This window comes from Anabrus simplex, chromosome 5 (assembly GCF_040414725.1).
Source record: "Anabrus simplex isolate iqAnaSimp1 chromosome 5, ASM4041472v1, whole genome shotgun sequence".
In the NCBI taxonomy this organism is placed as follows: domain Eukaryota; kingdom Metazoa; phylum Arthropoda; class Insecta; order Orthoptera; family Tettigoniidae; genus Anabrus; species Anabrus simplex.
This window is the reverse complement of record NC_090269.1, coordinates 181,347,303-181,363,950: the sequence shown is the minus strand read 5'-3', so window position 1 is coordinate 181,363,950 and position 16,648 is coordinate 181,347,303. Positions and strand designations below refer to the sequence as shown.

General features: G+C 39.4%; 1 protein-coding gene across 3 annotated transcripts in view; it reads right to left on the bottom strand.

Moving 5' to 3' along the window:
* The window catches only part of Sqor (Sulfide quinone oxidoreductase), a 274,946-nt gene extending 259,894 nt beyond the window's left edge, over positions 1 to 15,052 (bottom strand). Inside the window, exons 1-2 of one of the 3 annotated variants that reach the window (XM_067147205.2) lie at positions 14,928 to 15,036; positions 9,891 to 10,059 (exon numbers count right to left, since the gene is read on the bottom strand). The gene's annotated coding sequence lies outside the window, so the exon portion shown is untranslated. Of the gene's footprint in view, positions 1 to 9,890; positions 10,060 to 14,923 lie in introns of all 3 variants that reach the window. The other 2 variants (XM_067147202.2, XM_067147203.2) reach the window with 2 other exon arrangements.
* Positions 15,053 to 16,648: the final 1,596 nt, after the last annotated feature.

Sequence of the window (16,648 nt, the reverse complement as noted above, 5' to 3'; positions counted from 1 at the left end):
CTCGATGGATGAAGCTGTACGCATAAACCGGCTTCGGTGGTGGGGTCATGTGAGGCGAATGGAGGAGGATAGGTTACCTAGGAGAATAATGGACTCTGTTATGGAGGGTAAGAGAAGTAGAGGGAGACCAAGACGACGATGGTTAGACTCTGTTTCTAACAATTTAAAGATAAGAGGTATAGAACTAAATGAGGCCACAACACTAGTTGCAAATCGAGGATTGTGGCGACGTTTAGTAAATTCTCAGAGGCTTGCAGACTGAACGCTGAAAGGCATAACAGTCTATAATGATAATGTATGTATGTATGTGTATTAAGTATTTATCAGCTGATGACAGCTTGAAACAAGCTGAAACATGTACTGACCAACTGTAACTCATCAAGAGCAAAAAAAGTATTAATTAGATTGACCTTAAATAATAACAAAGTATTATGTATCTTTGAGAATCTCGAAGAGACCTTAATAATGACTTTGCAAAGCCCCTGTGCATGTTAACTTCACCCCAGATGCTATTGTTCACCTGCTCCTGTTCAAGTGAAAAACTGGAGGCCACATAAGCAGGGTGAAATTAGACCAGTGACCTCACAAAAGAAATCACCGTGGAGGAACTAGGAGCCATCAGCAAGACCAAGAACGGCGAGGCAATGAGCCTCAATGATATGGTACTAAGGCGAAAGAATGGGTTGTAGCTTTCCTTAACAGCTGTCTGCAAAATAAACAGATATCTAAGGCATGAAGAAAGAAAAAAGCAACCACAGAAGTATCAACTTTCAAAAGTAAAAAATCAGATTTTTTTGGGAGGCATATTCCGACATGTTATGACAATTCATTGATGATGAAATTTTGAAGAATATTTAACACATTATACTACTCAATTATGTTATTTCTCTTATTGATTAATTAATTCAATGTATTTATTTATTAATACTAAAATACTGAATGTATTTTATAAATACTGAAATACAGCATGTATCTAAGCTTTAGAACACAAGACTCTTCATTATAACTGCCTTAGGTCTCTTCAAAAATTTCTGAAGTAGACTTATGCTAAAGCACTGGCCTTGTTGAATGGATTTTAAGGTATAATTTTTTTTCCAGAATTCTTTTCCGGGAAGCCTTGATCTGAATTGAGTTTTTGTCCAAATATGTTTTTAAAAACTAGTTTCACAGTCTGCACTGTTATGTGGAAATGATAAAATAAAAAGCATTATGTTACAGATTCTGTCATAATTAAGAACACCACCATCTGATTGCATCTGTCTTGCAAGTGCCCATTGAGCATCAATTCTCTCCAGCTACTTAAACAAGGAAAAACCTGGGATTTTCAAAAAATACAGGAATACTAAATCTGTTCTCAAAATCAGAAGATAAGTCTCTGCGATCAGGAAAGAGGTAGGACCAAAAATAGAGAGTCTCCCGCTTAAATCAGGGGAGTTGGCACATCTGTGACCACCTTTCTGAAATGATGCAAGGGCACATCAGATCTCAAGAACTATATCATTGCTGTATCACCCACAGAAGACATTTGAGAGAAACCTACTGGAGCGCTTTTCTTTCAAGAATAGGCTTTACATCGCACTGACACAGACAGGTCTTATGGGGACGATGGTATAGGAAAGGCCTTGGAATGGGAAGGAAGCGGCCGTGGCCTTAATTAATGTACAGCCCCAGATGCAAGCTCACAGCCGCATGCCCCTAACCACACAACCAACTCGCCTGGTGACACCAAAAGTAGAACACCACCTTATAACAGAACAAAGAGACTTTAGGTCTGGTAGGAACTGCACAGCCTAATTACTAAATTTCACCATGTTCATAGAGGTTGCGTTCATCAAGAGATGTACGATCACTGGTGTGGCTTTTGTGGATCTCCCAGTGTCATATGTTATGGTGCACTCCAAAACAAGGTTAAGCAGGTTCTATCATATCACTAGAAATTACCGTTTCATAATGTTAATCATTATAACGCTCTTTCATAATTGAAGGTTTCTGACAAGTTTCAAGAAAGGTATAGCAGATGGAGAGAGCCATAAAACAGACTTCCTCAGGGTGGTGTCCTTTCAACTATCCTCTTCAATGTCAACTCAAATGACCAACCTCCCCTCACTAGGAGCTACATTTATGTCGATGCTCTGGCTGTTCAATGTGAAAACTTTCAGACCACTGAAGTGTTGTCGACAAACACACTTGATGAACTGTCAACATATTATCACAAGATGAACTAGTTGTTACAAAACCCTAGCATGACCCACTGCCTTTTACAAAGTATTTGGGAGTTGTCCAGGACCAGGCTGTAACATACTAGATGCACTGCATCAACACTGGGCAGAGGGACTCCAAGCTGAGCTCTTAGCAAATGGGTGCATCTCTGTGGGTAATGACAACACAATTATCCACCCTTCAGGCTACTGCAAGATTTGTTTCAAGAGGCTCCCTAAGTGCCTAATGGATGGCAGTAAGGAACAAAGAAGGACCATTTGTGCCAAGCTGCTTAATGATTTCTTATCCAAAATCATCACAAGGATGAAACATGGAGTTATCATTTTGATCCTGAGACCAAACAGTCCGTGGAGTGGTGTCACACGAATTGCCCTCGGAAGAAGGACCCTCTCAGTCAGCAAGGTTATGGCCTCTGTCTTCTGGGACTCTGACCGACATATTACCTGCTAATCACACAATAACCTCAGAAGTTTGCATTGAGAATCTGAAAAAAAAAATGGAAGAGAATAATTCTGCATGTTTGCCCCATAAAGATGTCAACAACATCCTCCTCCAATATGACAATGCAAGGCCACATGCAAGCCTGCGCACCCGTGAGGCAATCACTAAACTTAGTGGAATGTTCTTCTTCATCCACCTTACAGCCCGGACTTTGCACCATCTGACTTTCATTTGTTTGATCATCTTAAAGATGCACTTTATGGAGGAAGATACAACACCAATGAGGTGGACATAGGCGAAGTCCGGACATGGCTGAGAAGGAAACCAGCTGAATGGTACCGCAGCGGCGTACAGGCTCTTACAACTCAGTAGAGGAAAGTCATAAATTCAAATTAAGACTATGTCAAACAAAGGTTTTTGTAGCTTATGAACTGGAAAATAATGTGGTATTTTCACTGTTGCAATTAAACAAACTTCCAATGAAAAGAACATGATATGCATTACTTATTGAACCATGTAGTACTTTATGGAGTTTTACACCACCCAATAGGAAGATTGCTGGGACTTTCAGGGGTGGTAAAATGGTTTAATCCTTTTGTATTGACACTTCTGTATGTTACTTCATGAACCCATCTACAGTTATTTATTCAGTCTGATCCAGGACACCCTAGATTTGCCATAAGACACAGAATAATACACATTAACAATTTTTAGCGAAGACAAAGATTAATGTTTTAAAAAAATGATAGGTTGCAATTAACCATATTAAATGGCATGAACTCCATATAAATGGTATCGAAGAATCGAAACAGAGTATATGATGAGTGAGACAACTATCTCATCTTGTAGACTTCTCGCTAGTTTATATTTTTGTCGCCATGTGAAGAAAGATTTGAGAATTGTTCCCCTCATGCCAAAAGAAAAGTCCAGTCACTGTAATTTTTTTAAGGTTATAGTCTCAAGAAAGAAAAGGATGGTTGGATTATAGATATCCTTTCTCTCATTGTCTACGTCAGTCGGCTGAGAGGCTGAAGATTCAAAGCGTACCGTAGGATCAATAATTTCTGCTCATTCCTCCATCTGTCAATCGCTATAATATCAATCCTGCAAGTGCTGCCTCCTTCGGCAATGCAGTAGACTTCTTCGTACACTTCTAGATTTTTGAGACGAAGAGCATTAGCAATCAGGCTTCTGATGATGTTATGGCGTTTGATCCTAAGCAGTTCTCCTTGAGGGTAACTCCCCAGCACATATGGTAAGGTTTCATACTCACAGAAGTGTCTGCAGTGGCCTGTGCTGGTAGAACGTCCCGGCAGAGTACGTACTGGGGCAACCATCGCAGTCATCTTCAACATCTCCCTCCATTCCGAACAATTTAAACCATCTCTTCTGGTAACCCAAGAATTAGCAGCAGGAACTTGAGCAAATAACTCAACACCTCTTCCTTTCTGTGGATATGGACAACAAGCTTCAAATTTGCGTGTTCTAAGTATATTGCGCAGTTGTCTAACAGATTTCATTGATGTCTCTTCATTGAGTTGAAGTTCTTTGCAAGTTGTTTTACATCGCACCGACACAGATAGGTCTTACGGCGATGATGGGACAGGAAAGGGCTAGGAGTGGGAAGGAAGCGGCCGTGGCCTTAATTAAGGTACAGCCCCAGCATTTGCCTGGTGTGAAAATGGGAAACCACGGAAAACCATTTTCAGGGCTGCCGACAGTGGGGTTCGAACCTACTACCTCCCGAATACTGGATACTGGCCGCACTTAAGCGACTGCAGCTATCGACAAGGGTTATAAGTTTAATGTTTTTGGTCCGTATTGAACTGAGAATAACATATGAATAATAACACAGTAAAGGTGTCCACCTATTCAATACTATTTGTATTTACAATATTTTAAATTACATGGAACTAGTTTCGACCCACCTAGGGGTCATCATCAGCCATATTAAAGCATAAACAACTCTTGTCGAATCCTAAAACATGTTATTTAAACGTTAAGAATCTTATGGATTTTAAAATTTATAAAGTGAAGTGTGGTAATGAAATGAAAAATGTTAGTATGGTACAGGTGAGTAATAATTAATAATTATATGAGGAATATACATATTAAGAAGTTTGAAACAAAGTATAAATGGGGTGCTTAGTGTTGTAAAAATTATACACTCATGGATATCAGTAGTCCTCGTACTAAAGAATACAATGCAAAATTACACATATAAAAATATAAACACAAGTATGTACAAAGTCTGGAGAGTAAAAGGTGATACTCTTTATATGCCGAGTTGGCTTGACACTGATCAGCTTAAGCAGAGAAATTAGGCATTTGGTGTATTAAAGTTGTGTTGACCGACAGCATTGTTGATTGTTGGACTTGAAGTTATTTTTGAATTTCTGGTTAAGAAGAAGGTGGATACTGCACGTGGAGATATTAATTCTCAGTTCTTAGCGGAAACCAAATAGAACCTGTTAAAATGGAGAAAAGCCGGTAAAAAACAAAGAGCACGGTGGGAGGAAAAGGTTACCATAAAGTGAAAGGACGCTTACCTCGCGCTGCGGTGTGTGCAGTTTAGCTGATGGTGTGCGACTGGTGGCGAGAAGAGAATGTGGGCCGAGAGGAGGGCAGGCGCGAGCGGGTTAGGAGGGGTTTTAGGAAGAGTGGGGGTGGTGGGAGGGGGGAAGGCTTAAGGCGAGGCTGAAGGGTGCGGGAGAAAGGGTAATTGTCTCGGAAAAGTACCTTTGATTAAACTTAGGATTGAGATTTGGTTGGCTGCATTATTGTTTCTGAGGAAAGTGATAAATAGATCAAAGAGTATGTTGGGTTTCTCTGAGATTTCATTGAGATTGTGACTGGCGTTGAAGTACTGGTCTAGGTGTATGTAGTAATTTTCCATTATGTTGAGCAAAGGGCCCTTGTTTGCTAATTCGAGGATGTCCATGTCCTGTTCGATATTGGTAAAATTATGGTTATAATCTTGCATGTGTTGGCCGATGGCTGAAAACCTGTTGAATTTTAATGCGTTAGTGTGCTCGTGTTATCTGATATTGAAGTTTCTTCCGGTTTGTCCAATGTAGGATTTTTTACAGGTGTTGCATTTGATCCCATAAACTCCTGATTTTAAAAAACTGCTGGTCTTGTTGATGTGTGAAGTATTGTCTGGGGTGGGAAATTGTAATGATCAGTAGTGATGGAACTAACAATTCTATGAATATTAATGCAAGAAAGAGTCTGGATGATGAGCATACTCCAGATGCTGAGAATTTAGAGCCTAATTTATTTATTTTTCAAATTTTACACATAGTTCTTCCCAGATTTAATGTCAATTGTGTTTTTGTACATTTGTTTTTATGTCAGTTGTGTGTTTGTACATTTGTTTAGTTAATAGATTTATTACATTAAGGCTGAAGATGGCCAGCCAAGCCCGAAACTAGTCCCTAGTTTAGTAATGTAATTCAAAACATTGCATATTATAGTATTGAAAAGGTGGACCCTTACAACATTAATTAAAAAATTATTATTGTGAAGCCAACCATTTGTAAACCTGAAACTGAATGCCCAAAGTCCTTATGAGAAAAGGTGATGGGAAGTGGAATTTGTATGAGGAAATAAAATCAAAAGTTGAAAGTAAACAAAAAGCTGCATTCGTTGCGCACTGCGTTTACAACTGAACACGGCAACGCTGTACCCGATTTCACTACCTTGCCCACTGTTAATCGCACGGTCCAGCGTGCACACAACTTCCCATCAATATACCTCTTCACAAAGTCAGTATCACACTGTATGGTTACAGTGGTTGCAGTTTCTGATAACCATGACTGAGTGCTTCAAAACAAACTCTAGTTTCTTGTTCTACATTTATCCTGGGCTGAGAAAACATTGCTGTAGAAAACTGAGAAGAAATTTTTTTGGGGTGGTTGAAAAAATTGTAACTTGAGTATTACACTACGAATATATGTGGCTATAACATAAAAGTCTCAGATAAGTAGTTTTCCATGTATATATTTTTGAGTGAACGGTTCCTAGAGAAGAAGCCAATAACCCGGACGATATTCAATACAAAGACAAATAAGAAAGAATTAATGAACTTCAAAAATAATTTGTCTTATACACTCCAATGGATAATTAAACAAGGAAAATATTGATATAACTTATTTTCAATAGACCTATCAGTTCATTAGTAATTAAAGCCTAAACTCGAGTGTCCATAATAAAAAAAACCCAACAGTAGTACTCATTTGGGACAAATATTTCAGGTTCCCTATGGGAATCAACATCTTTATCAACTGTGATACTGCATAGTAATTTAGTAGTAACCTCCAAATTAGAAGATTTCAAATCAATTGTTCTTAATATCCAGAAATTGCAGTTTTTTAATGAACAGTATGGTTTTAAAAATTTAAGATAATATAAACTATGTTTCACAAGGTTAGTGAGTGAGTGCATCTTAGCCATAAAAGGAAAACGACCACAATTCTGAATGTGAATCTGGAAAATATTACTGATAACTAGAATTTGATTATTAACCTGTACAATGTATGCATACTATTACTTACTACTTAATAATCCTGCACTGATTAAGATTACAATACTATCTGATATGGCATTGCCTAAATCAAACTCATCTTGTAAAAGGTATAAAATTGACCATAACTTATTTAGACAATAAACTGGCATGAATTAACAGGTTTTATTATACTGCTTTACGTTGCACCGACACAGATCAATACGGACAAAAATGAAACTCTTAGATTTAAACAGATAGGTCTTATCGCAATGATCAATCACTGCTAACCTGCATTTAGGGCAGTCGCCCAGGTGGCAAATTCCCTATCTGTTATTTTCCTATACTTTTCTTAAATGATTGCAAAGAAATTGGAAATTTATTGAACACCTCCCTTGGTAAGTTATTCAAATCCCTAACTCCCCTTCCTATAAACGAATATATTTTCCCCAATTTGTCCTCTTGAATTCCAGGTTTATCTTCATATTGTGATCTTTCCTACTTTTAAAGACACCATTCAAACTTATTCGTCTACTTATGTCACTCCATGCCATCTCTCCACTGACAGCTCGGAACATACCACTTATTTACAAGAAATCAGCTTCATTTCCCGTATAAAATCTTATTTACAATGAATCAATAACAGTAAATTTCCACCTTTTTGATGCTTATATTAGCATTAAGTAAATCAATTAATCATTTACAGTACATGTTTCATTAAATTTGAAACATCTTCAGCTGTATTACAATGCTTACGTGAAATTACAAGTATTTATCTTCTTAAGAACATTTTAAAGAGTACCTTGTTTCAGTTAAAATCTACGTGCATTTAAAAATTAAATAATTAAAATCAATGTGGATGGTTGAATGGGGTGGTGAAATGGGAAGGAACATGGATTTACTTATTTTAGCCTATTTTAAAACTACAGGGTCTTTATTTATGCTTGGCAAGGACCTCCGCGCTCGACCTTGGCCGCCGATGACAGGCCGCTACCAGCCGCTGGCGTACGCGGTTTCTGGCACTTCCTGCAGTTGCTGAGAGCTGAGCTCCGAAATAGTAGGGTATTCAATGAAGCTACTGCGTACTGTATGTCGTATTGTATAGTGTTTTATTGTGATTGTGTATAGTGCTGTAATGTATGTGAAATATTCGTTACGTGAACGTGCATACCTGCACAATACTTACGTTAAGCACAGAAAATCGTGCACTAGGACAAGACAAAAGTTTCGAGCAAAATTTCCAGGGAGACCCATTCCTATCAATCGGACAATAAAACAACTGGCCAAGAGATTCACACGCACAGTTTCAGTAAACAATAAAAATAGACGTAAAAGTCGTTATCTCCTTACTGAAGCATATTTGGTATGACGATCATAAGTAAAAATATGTGGCCCCCTCGTAGCCCAGATTTAACGGCATGTGATTTTTATTTGTGGGGAATGTTAAAAAATGTAGTTTATGGGAACAATCCTCACACATTAGATGAACTTAAAGACAATATAAGAGGAGCAATTGCATCCATCAGTGCTGAAGAACTTGGTAGAGTAACCGAAAACTTCATTAGGAGATGCAAATTATTTTTGGCAGCGCGTGGGGAACATTTTCAGCATCAACTGTAAAAATGGTGAGTAAAATGCATGATAAATGCATGATAATGATTTTGAGTACCATGTTCTGCCGTACATACGCACATGCGGTAGCCAGCAACTGAACCGTCACGGGCGGTCAAGGTCGAGCGAAAAAGTCCCTGCCAAGCACAAATAAAGACCCTGTATATTTATTCATTTGAACAGATGTTAAAAAATGTTTTTGTTTCCAGCACTTTTTTCACTATGATGTATGATATTCTACTTGCCTACTAATAAAAAGTACCGGGCGAGTTGGCCGTGCGGTTAGGGGTGCGCGGCTGTGAGCTTGCATCCGGGAGATAGTGGGTTCAAATCCTACTATCGGCAGCCCTGAAGATGGTTTTCCGTGGTTTCCCATTTTCACACCAGGCAAATGCTGGGGCAGTACCTTAATTAAGGCCACGGCCGCTTCCTTCCAACTCCCAGGCCTTTCCTGTCCCATCGTCGCCATAAGACCTATCTGTGTCGGTGCGACGTAAAACAACTAGCAAAAAAAATTAATAAAAAGTTTTGAAAAATAATATTCCTTTGTCACTGTTCTATATTTTACACAGATGTTCTCTTCATTTGCTCTTTCCAAGGCGAATGTTGTTTGTTTTAATTTATAAAAGTGTCTCTTGAATTTAAATAATTCAGGATCCCTGAAGCTGATTGTTGTCATACTATTATTAAAAGAGCTTCTGAAATGAAATAAAATGGGAGATTGCTTTTAATAGCATGTTTCAACTCTGCACAAGGAAACCTAGTTTGTAAAAAGAGTGGTTTCATACCTTGTTGTTGACAAATCTACTGTGTCCTATGAGGAGTGACGGCTGATGCAGCCTTCCATCTTGTGAAGTAATTATGTGTATGTTCCAAAGCTAGCTCCACCTTCGGGGGAGGCAAGGCTGTGGAGTGGGGAGGAGGCGTGTCGCTTACGGTCATGGTTTCAGCTTTAAAAGAGGGGGTAGGGGGAATAGATATACGGGAGGATGGAAGTTTGATCATTTTCTTTCTTTTATTGTCTGTATTGTTTTTAATGCCTAATGCTTCCAGATGTGATAATATCCCTTCATATATTGTTATTCATATTCTGTTATTGATTCATTGTACATACCACTTAGTCCAGCAGCTCGTCTCCTTTCTCCCAAGTCTTGCTAGCTCAAACTTGCAACATTTTCATAACGCTACTCTTTTGTCGGAAATCAACCAGAACAAATCGAGGTGCTTTTCTTCGGATTATTTCCAGTTCTTGAATCAAATAATCCTGCTGAGGGTCCAATACACTGGAACCATACTCTAGTTGAGGTCTTACCAGAGACTTATATGCCCTCTCATTTATATCCTTACTACAACCCCTCAATACCCTCATAACCATGCGCAGAGATCTGTACCCTTTGATTACAATCCCATTAATGTGATTACCCCAATGAAGATTTTTCCTTATAAAAACTAGGTACTTACAATGATTCTCATAAGAAATTTTCACCCCCATCAACGCAATAATTAAAACTGAGAGGACTCTTCCTATTTGTGAAACTCACAACCTGACTTTTAACCCCGTTTATCATCATACCATTGCCTACTGTCCATCACACAACATTACTGACATCATTTTGCACTTGCTCACAATCTTGTAACTTATTTCTAATTCTGTACAGAATAACATCTACAAAAAAAGCCTTATCTCTGATTCCACTTCTTTACACAATCATTGACATATATAAGAAAATATAAAGGCCTAATTATACTGCCTTGAGGAATTCCCCTCTTAATTATTACAGGGTCAGACAAAGCTTCGCCTACTCTAATTCTCTGAAATACCGGGCGAGTTGGCCGTGCGCGTAGAGGCACGCGGCTGTGAGCTTGCATCCGGGAGATAGTAGGTTTGAATCCCACTATCGGCAGCCCTGAAGATGGTTTTCCGTGGTTTCCCATTTTCACACCAGGCAAATGCTGGGGCTGTACCTTAATGAAGGCCACGGCCGCTTCCTTCCAACTCCTAGGCCTTTCCTATCCCATTGTCGCCATAAGACCTATATGTGTCGGTGCGACGTAAAGCCCCTAGCAAAAAAAAAAAAAAATTCTCTGAATTCTATTTTCTAGAAATATAGCCACCCATTCAGTCACTCTTTTGTCGCGTCCTATTGCACTCATTTTTGCCAGTAGTCTCCCATGATCCACCCTATCAAATAACTTAGGTAGGTCAATTGCGATGCATTACATTTGACCTCCTGAATCCAAGATATCTGCTATATCTTGCTGGAATCCTACAAGTTGAGCTTCAGTGGAATAACCTTTCCTAAACCCAAACTGCCTTCTATCAAACCAGTTATTAATTTTGCATACATGTCTTAATATAATCAGAAAGAATGCTTTCCAAAAGCTTTCATGCAGTGCATGTCAAACTGACTGGCCTGTAATTTTCAGCTTTATTTCTATCACTCTTTCCTTTATACACAGGGGCTACTACAGCAACTCTCCATTCATTTGGTATAGCTCCTTCAACCAAACAACCGAGCTCGATAGCTGCAGTCGCTTAAATGTAGCCAGTATCCAGTATTCAGGAGACAGTATGTTCGAACCCCACTGTTGGCAGCCCTGAAAATGGTTTTCCGTGGTCTCCCATTTTCACACCTGGCAAATGCTGGGGCTATACCTTAATTAAGGCCACGGCCGCTCCCTTCCCACTCCTAGGCCCTTCCCGTCCCATCGTCGCCATAAGACCTATCTGTGTCGGTGCAACGTAAAGCAACTAGCAATAAAAAATAAAAAAATAAAAAAAAATCAACCAAACAATAATCAAATAAATACTTCAGATATGGTACTATATCCTAACCCATTGTCTTTAGTATATCCCCCGAAACCTTATCAATTCCAGCTGCTTTTCTAGTTTTCAACATTTGCATCTTACTGTAAATGTCATTGTTACCACAGGTAAATTTTAGTACTTCTTTAATATTAGTCACCTCCTCTATCTGGACATTATCCTTGTAACCAACATTCTTTACATACTGTTGACTGAATACTTCTGCCTTTTGAAGATCCTTGCATACACACTCCCCTTGTTCATTAATGATTCCTGTAATGTCCTTCTTGGAACCTGTTTCTGCCTTAAAGTACCTATACGTACTCTTCCATTTTTCACTAAAATTTGTATGACCGCCAATTATGCTTGCCATCATGTTATCCTTAGCTGACTTCTTTGCTAGATTCAATTTCCTAGTAAGTTCCTTCAATTTCTGCTTACTTCCACAGCCATTTCTAACTATTTCTTTCCAACCTGTACCTCGTTCTTAGTCTCATTACTTCTCTGTTATATTATAGTGGATCTTTAACATTCCTTAACACCTTTAAAGAATCAACCCTGTTTTCACATTCCTCAACAATTGCTTTAAACCCATCCCAGTCGGTTTACATTTTTATTTACCGTTTTCCACCAATCATAGTTACTTTTTAAAAACTCCCTCATGCCTGTTTTATCAGCCATATGGTATTGCCTAACAGTCCTATTTTTAACACTTTCCATTCTTTCACATTTATTTTTAACTACCACAAAAACAGCTTTGTGATCACTAAACCCATCTATTACTTCGGTTTCTCTACAGAGCTCATCTGGTTTTACAAACACCACATCCAGAATATTCTTCCCTCTAGTTGATTCCATCACTTTCTGAATCAGCTGTCCTTACCATATTAACTTATTGGCCATTTGTTGGTCATGCTTGCTGTCGTTCGCATTACCTTCCCAATTGACATTTGGTAAACTGAGATCACCCGCTACTATCTCGTTCCTTTCCATATCATTTCCCACATAGCTGATTATCGTAACAAATAATTCTGAATCAGTGTCAGTGCTACTCTTTGCCGGTCTGTACACTCCGGAGATATCAAGTTGCCTATTACCTTTAGAGATTAGCCTTACAACTAGAATTTCATGTTTGTAATCTTTAACATTTTTGTAGCTTACAAATTCTTCTTTCATCAGAATGAATACTCCCTCTCTTACCATTCCTATCCTATCTCTATGATACACACTCCAGTTCCGTGAGAATATTTCTACATTCATTATATAATTTCTCAGCCATGATTCAACTCCTATTACAATAACTGGTAAGTATATATCTATTGAATTACATAATTCTATTCCTTTCTTTACAATACATCTACAGTTGAGCACTAACATTTTTATGTCATCCCTACTTGATTTCCAGTTCCCTGTACCCTTATCACTGCTCCCTAGGCTACCCTGTTTCCCTGAATCTACCTCCCTGTAACCCTTCTAAACAAATTTCCTAACTTATATGTACCACTGCAGTTTAAGTGAAGGCCATCTGAGTGCAGATCCCTATCTCCCATCCACCCATTACGATCTAGAAATCTCACGCCCAGTTTCCCACATACCCATTCCATAGCCTCATTTAAATCCCCAATCACCTTCCGTCGGTATCCCTGCTACACAGTATTGCACTGATAACAATCTCTGCTTCCTTAAACTTCACCTGTGCTCCAGTTACCAGATCCCACACATCCCCAACTATGTTGGTACTTATACCTGCTTCTCTTATGTTGTTAGTACCAACGTGAAACACTACCACCTTCTCCCTTCACTCCTCCTCCTCTTCTACCTTCCTCAACCTAAATCCTGGATAACACTCTACTCTGATTCTCTTTCCTCCATACACTTTTTTCCCCACATGTCTAAGAATGGAATCTCTCCTAACCAGAGCCTCAACCCTACCCACCTCATTTGATCCCCTCCCCTCCTGGTCAGCACTATCTTTCCTGACAGCTGCAGAAGCTACTTCCTCCTCCGTTTTCTCCCTCTCATGACCCTGTTCAACCTGTCTTTAGGAGTGGGAAGGAAGCGATTGTGGCCTTAATTAAGGTACAACCCCAGCAAACCATATTCAAGGCTGTCAACAGTGTAGTTCTAACCATCTATCTCCCAGATGCACGCCCTTAATCGCACGGCCAACTCACTTGGAGAATTAACAGCTATTCAAGGGGTTTATGCAATGATTAATTAATTAATTAATTTATTTATTTATTTATTACATATTCAAAATAAGATTGCACTTGGACGAGACTGCATTAGTATTTATCGCAGCTGGTAGAGGACAGAAGGGCAAGCAGCACCCGTCGGTGGACAAAGTACGGTCATCACATGATTCTTGCATTACTGACGGGATAAAATTGATTTTAGAGATTAATCTGCAAGTGTTAGAAATACAAAACCAATAAGGTGAATTCAGGATGGAAGGTGTGTTGATTATTCAGGGGCTAGTGGCAGTAAAATGAAAGGAACCACTATACCATCAAGATCTGAGTAGTCACTAGATTTGTGACAGAGTGCTATCATATTTTGAACATATAACAGCACCAACTTACTCTTGCTTACTGGTCTTTATGATAAGCCTAAACAAAAAAGTGATGAGCAATTGTCCCAAACAGGACTCCTTTTCCAAACATAAATTCTCTTATGTCACATCGTGCTTATTCTGTCGGCTAGTGATGTAGAAGGTTATAGACAAGGTACCATAGGCACAAACAGCAATGAAGACAGGGAAATAACTAGCAATAAAATCAGCCATTCACAGTACGGTAAGCATTCAGAGGAGTTCAGATCAATTCTCTTGCTTACGAAACCAACATACCAGACATTACCTAATCAACACACAACGATTTAGCAGTTTAAGATAGAGTACTAATATCAAGAGTTATTTTATTCCCTCCAGTGTACGAATTATTTTAGCCCCAAAAATTTGGAGTCACTCTGGCCGCAGAAAAATCAATCAAAAAGATATATCAGCATAATGTAATTCGTTGCGAGTAGATTCTACCATATACGCATCATTAAACGTGCAGTTCTTCAGCGAATAGAAACAAATAATTGCCTCAATACCGGTACAAGATTTATCGAGCAAAGTGCAAATAAAACGTAACTCGACAACACCGGTTCGCAATAGCATAAATATAGCTTTTCCCGCAGTAATCAATGGGTATTACGAGAACAAAAGGACACAAAGCGAAAAAGATCCGTAAAACAGATTGACACATAAAAAGAAACGAAGATCTTAAAAAAATCGAATATATGAACTCTTCCTAATTTTAATAAAACACGTTATCACTGTTATGCCAATCTCTTACCTACCGTGACTGTGCGTTTTCTACCGAGACTAAGTTCTATCTGCGGCGTAGTTAAGTGCCCTAGGACCACGTCCTATCTCACGATCCCACCCATGTTTACATGACAGATGAAAGTTTGGAAAGCAGGCGTACAGCTGACTGAGTAATCTCCAAGTACATCACTCTGAGAGATATTTCAACTATGCCACATTTCATATTATTCGGGAGGAGGTGTCATATTCTCGATCTGACTCAATATATTGAACACATTTCTTTAATAAACTAAAAAAAAGCATAATACACTTATTTCGAGACAGATTATTATTATTCTACTTCGTGGTGAATTGTTGTGATGTTGTTCTTTGCCTTGCACATAAGAGAATTTGTAAGAGGCAAAGGGAATGAGTAAGAGATGACTCTCAACGTTATTTTTCACTTCTGTACGCAACGGCTGCGCAAAAAATCGCCAGGAATTGCACAATAGCGCCTCTAGTGAGCACAGGGCTGAACTAAAATTACCGGGCGGGCGATTTAAAACGTTTAGCGCGCGGAGGGTCCCCAGGTTCTCGCCCCCCCCCCCCCCCCCCTCTTAAATATTATATTAAATATATTTTTTGTTCTTTTTTTCCTCATATTTTTTCTTTAATTTCCTTTTCTTTCTTTCCTTACCAGGCGGTACACCTCCGCGCCGCTAATTCAAATTTTGCGCCAGTTGAAACTCCTCTACTGGAGGAAGCCTGAACTCTAACAACCATGTTAATTCTAAAGGTTATCAGAAGATGTCGCCATCTGTAAATTTTGAACCAACGAGCTAGAATAACATAGAGCGGCGGAAGCGCTGCCTGGGCGAACCTAATAGAACGAACGTCCGCCATGTTTCCTGTTGTCACACAAGCAAGGGGGCATGGCCTTTAAATGACGAAAAGTGTAGAAAATGCGCATTTTAGAATCGCTGGGGAAGAATTAAAGTCCGTTGCCGAAAGCTTGAAGCATGAAAGCGAATACCGCCACTTCATCATATTGCAGCACGAGGCCAACATCACGATCAGTTGATTGTAGGGTAGTTCGAAATCATCGCACAGTGACATACGAATAGGCCTCGAAATCGGAACAAGAGCGTTACCCTGCTTGGCTGTTGTGGTTAAGCGTAAATTAGAATAAAAACTATGGACATAAATATTTATGACAGGAAACCTTAAAATCATAGGCACCTATAATAGGTTACAACCTCATTCTGTTAATATTTATAAAATTATTGCATCCTCATGAGTAGTGTGTTCCTTTCTTAATCTGTTTACCCTCCCAGGTTGGTTTTTCCCACGGACTCAGCGACGGATCCCACCTCTACCACCTCAAGGACAGTGTTCTGGAGCGTGAGACATTGGGTCGGGGGATACAACTGTGAGGAAGGGCTGCACCTGCTATGCTGAACAGGGGCCTTGTGGGGGGAGAAGGAAGCGCCCGTGGCCTTAAGTTAGGTACCATCCCGGCGTTTGCCTGGAGGAGAAGTGGGAAACCACGGAAAATCACTTCGAGGATGGCTGAGGTGGAAGTCGAACCAACTTCTACTCAGTTGACCTCCCCAGGCTGATAGAATCCCGTTACAGCCCTCGTGCCCCTTTTCAAATTTCGTGGCGGAGCTGGGAATCGAACCCGGGCTTCCAGGGGTGGCAGCTGCTCACGCTAACCAGTGCACCACAGAGGCGGCCCATGAATACTTTACCACAATAATCGTTTAGTATAATT